The following is a 4,400-nucleotide window of genomic DNA, read 5'->3' as shown; positions in this document are numbered from 1 at the left end:
TTTGTCACATTTCCACCTAGCTTATTTTTGCATTTGGACTAACGGGAATTAGTGTATCACATCATGTAGACTCACAATGTTGCTCATTACTTAAGTATTCTTTTCACCAAACACTTTTTCACTTTTAATCGAATAATAGACTTCATAATATACAGTGCCTTGCAAAAGTATTCGGCCCCCTTGAATCTTGCAACCTTTCGCCACATTTCAGGCTTCAGACATAAAGATATGAAATAACATTTTTTTGTCAAGAATCAAGAACAAGTGGGACACAATCGTGAAGTGGAACAACATTTATTGGATAATTTAAACTTTTTTAACAAATAAAAAACTGAAAAGTGGGGCGTGCAATATTATTCGGCCCCTTTACTTTCAGTGCAGCAAACTCACTCCAGAAGTTCAGTGAGGATCTCTGAATGATCCAATGTTGTCCTAAATGACCGATGATGATAAATAGAATCCACCTGTGTGTAATCAAGTCTCCGTATAAATGCACCTGCTCTGTGATAGTCTCAGGGTTCTGTTTAAAGTGCAGAGAGCATTATGAAAACCAAGGAACACACCAGGCAGGTCCGAGATACTGTTGTGGAGAAGTTTAAAGCCGGATTTGGATACAAAAAGATTTCCCAAGCTTTAAACATCTCAAGGAGCACTGTGCAAGCCATCATATTGAAATGGAAGGAGCATCAGACCACTGCAAATCTACCAAGACCCGGCCGTCCTTCCAAACTTTCTTCTCAAACAATGAGAAAACTGATCAGAGATGCAGCCAAGAGGCCCATGATCACTCTGGATGAACTGCAGAGATCTACAGCTGAGGTGGGAGAGTCTGTCCATGGGACAACAATCAGTCGTACACTGCACAAATCTGGCCTTTATGGAAGAGTGGCAAGAAGAAAGCCATTTCTCAAAGATATCCATAAAAAGTCTCGTTTAAAGTTTGCCACAAGCCACCTGGGAGACACACCAAACATGTGGAAGAAGGTGCTCTGGTCAGATGAAACCAAAATTGAACTTTTTGGCCACAATGCAAAACGATATGTTTGGCGTAAAAGCAACACAGCTCATCACACTAAACACACCATCCCCACTGTCAAACATGGTGGTGGCAGCATCATGGTTTGGGCCTGCTTTTCTTCAGCAGGGACAGGGAAGATGGTTAAAATTGACGGGAAGATGGATGCAGCCAAATACAGGAACATTCTGGAAGAAAACCTGTTGGTATCTGCACAAGACCTGAGACTGGGCCGGAGATTTATCTTCCAACAGGACAATGATCCAAAACATAAAGCCAAATCTACAATGGAATGGTTCAAAAATAAACGTATCCAGGTGTAAGAATGGCCAAGTCAAAGTCCAGACCTGAATCCAATCGAGAATCTGTGGAAAGAGCTGAAGACTGCTGTCCACAAACACTCTCCATCCAACCTCAATGAGCTCGAGCTGTTTTGCAAGGAAGAATGGGCAAGAATGTCAGTCTCTCAATGTGCAAAACTGATAGAAACATACCCCAAGCGACTTGCAGCTGTAATTGGAGCAAAAGGTGGCGCTACAAAGTTTTAACACAAGGGGGCCGAATAATATTGCACGCCCCACTTTTCAGTTTTTTATTTGTTAAAAAAGTTTAAATTATCCAATAGATTTTGTTCCATTTCACGATTGTGTCCCACTTGTTGTTGATTCTTGACAAAAAATTTAAATTTTATATCTTTATGTTTGAAGCCTGAAATGTGGCGAAAGGTTGCAAGGTTCAAGGGGGCCCGAATACTTTTGCAAGGCACTGTAGAAGTCCATGAGTAACGCCATTCTTACTTGAGTACTTTTTGTGTGTGTGGTTATTCTACCTACGGTGCGTCGTTTGTAAAGCAGCACATGCTGAAAACTACATTTTCTCACATTTAGCACCACAGTGTTTAAAATGTGTGAACATTTTAGTCACTTTTTTTTGTTTTGTTTGCACGTTTACATTTAACAACTTTTTTTTTTTTCTCAACAATAAGTATTCGACTTAAATGTTTAAATCCAGACAACGATACTTAATTGAAAGCTTAAATGTATATCTTAAATCTAAATGTTAAATATAAATCCTTCATCTAAATGTTAAAGCTAAATCTTCAAGTTAAATCCTAACTCTAAATGTTTAAATCTCCAAACGGGTGAAACTAAATATTTAGCTAATATGCAAATTCACATGACTAGTGACCGGAAGTAACAAAATAAAAGCTGGAGCAGCTCAGACTGTGTTTACGTTGCTAGAAAATGAATAAACCTACTCAACAGCGACACTCGGCTGTTAGACATTGATCATTGTGATAATATCTAGGTAAAATACACATATGAGAAACTTTATTTCAAGGGTATTTTGTGTGTTTTGTGTCACTATTACGTATTTGAGGCCAGTAAAGTGAGGGGGCTCTATATGGAACCCCAAAAGGGTCAAAATTAAGTACAACAAAACCCCCTCGTGGCTATTCATAGTCGGTTTACTGGCCTCAAGTACGTAAAAGTGATACAGGGGATAAATATTCTATGAAACAGGAAAATTAGAATGAGTTTATCACTAGTGGACATCGAATCGACAGGGAATTTGTTGCCATCCCTCCCACTTCAAATAGATTGGACGTCTATGGACTTCAGTTGCAGCCAATTCCAGGCAATTAGTTCATTTTGGGGCATTTCACGCCATTCCTCGTTGACTTTCGGTCACTTATTTTTGCTTTTGGGCATTCATTGGTCACTTCCCGTCGACTCAAAATCAACAGGAAGTGACCTGTAAAGGCCCAAGTCCAATCCACTTTAAACAAATTGGATGTTGAGCGCTGTCAATGGCAGCTAACGTAGACACTATTCTGATAGATTTTGGTAGCAACTTCTTGTTTTTTTTTTTTTTCCAATGACATACAGTGGGGCAAATAAGTATTTAGTCAATCACTAATTGTGCAAGTCCTCCCACTTGAAAATATTAGAGAGGCCCGTAATTGTCAACATGGGTAAACCTCAACCATGAGAGACAGAATGTGGAAAAAAAAAAAAGAAAATCACATTGTTTGATTTTCAACGAATTTGCAAATCATGGTGGAAAATAAGTATTTGGTCAATACCAAAACTTCATCTCAATACTTTGTTATGTACCCTTTGTTGGCAATAACGGAGGCCAAACGTTTTTTGTAACTCTTCACAAGCTTTTCACACACAGTTGCTGGTATTTTGGCCCAGTCCTCCATGCAGATCTCCTCTAGAGCAGTGATGTTTTGGGGCCATCGTTGGACAACACAGACTTTCAACTCCCTCCACAGATTTTCTATGGGGTTGAGACCTGGAGACTGGCAAGGCCACTCCAGGACCTTGAAATGCTTTTTACGAAGCCACTCGTTTGTTGCCCTGGCTGTGTGTTTGGGATCATTGTCATGCTGAAAGACCCAGCCACATCTCATCTTCAATGCCCTTGCTGATGGACGGAGATTTTCACTCAAAATCTCTCGATACATGACCCCATTCATTCTTTTCTTTACACGGACCAGTCGTCCTGGTCCCTTTGGAGAAAAACAGCCCCAGCCCCTGCTTCACAGTGGGTATGGTGTTCTTCGGATGCCATTCAGTATTCTTTCTCCTCCAAACACGAGAACCTGCGTTTCTACCAAAAAGTTCTATTTTGGTTTCATCTGACAATAACACATTCTCCCAGTCTTTTTCTCGATCATCCAAATGCGCTCTAACAAACCGCAGACGGGCCAGGACGTGTACTTGTTTCAGCAGCGGGACACGTCTGGCAGTGTGGGATTTGAGTCCCTGGCGGCGCATTGTGTTACTGTGGTCCCAGCTCTCTGTAGGTCATTCACTAGTTCCCCCCGTGTGGTTCTGGGATTTTTGCTCACCGTTCTTGTTATCATTTTGACGCCACAGTGTGAGTTGTTGCATGGAGCCCCAGATCGAGGGAGATTATCAGTGGTCTTGTATGTCTTCCATTTTCTAATAATTGCTCCCACAGTTGATTTCTTTACATCAAGCGTTTTACCTATTGCAGATTCAGTCTTCCCAGCCTTTTGCAGGTCTACAATTTTGTCTCTGGTGTCCTTCGACAGCTCTTTGGACTTGGCCATAGTGGAGTTTGGAGTGTGACTGACTGAGGTTTTGGACAGGTGTCTTTTATACCGATAATGAGTTAAAACAGGTGTTATTTAGACAGGTAACGAGTGGAGCCTTGTTAAACCTCGTTAGAAGAAGTTAGACCTGTTTGACAGGCAGAAATCTTGTTTGTATGTGACCAAATCCTTATTTTCCACTCTAGTTTGAAAAAAAAAAAATCTTTAAAAATCAAACAATGTGATTTTTTTTTCTTCCACATTCTGTCTCTCATGGTTGAGGTTTACACCATGTTGACAATTACAGGCCTCTCTAAT

This window comes from Corythoichthys intestinalis, chromosome 17 (genome assembly GCF_030265065.1).
Source record: "Corythoichthys intestinalis isolate RoL2023-P3 chromosome 17, ASM3026506v1, whole genome shotgun sequence".
Taxonomy (NCBI): domain Eukaryota; kingdom Metazoa; phylum Chordata; class Actinopteri; order Syngnathiformes; family Syngnathidae; genus Corythoichthys; species Corythoichthys intestinalis.
The sequence above is the reverse complement of the archived record's forward strand: the minus strand, read 5'-3'. Positions refer to the sequence as shown.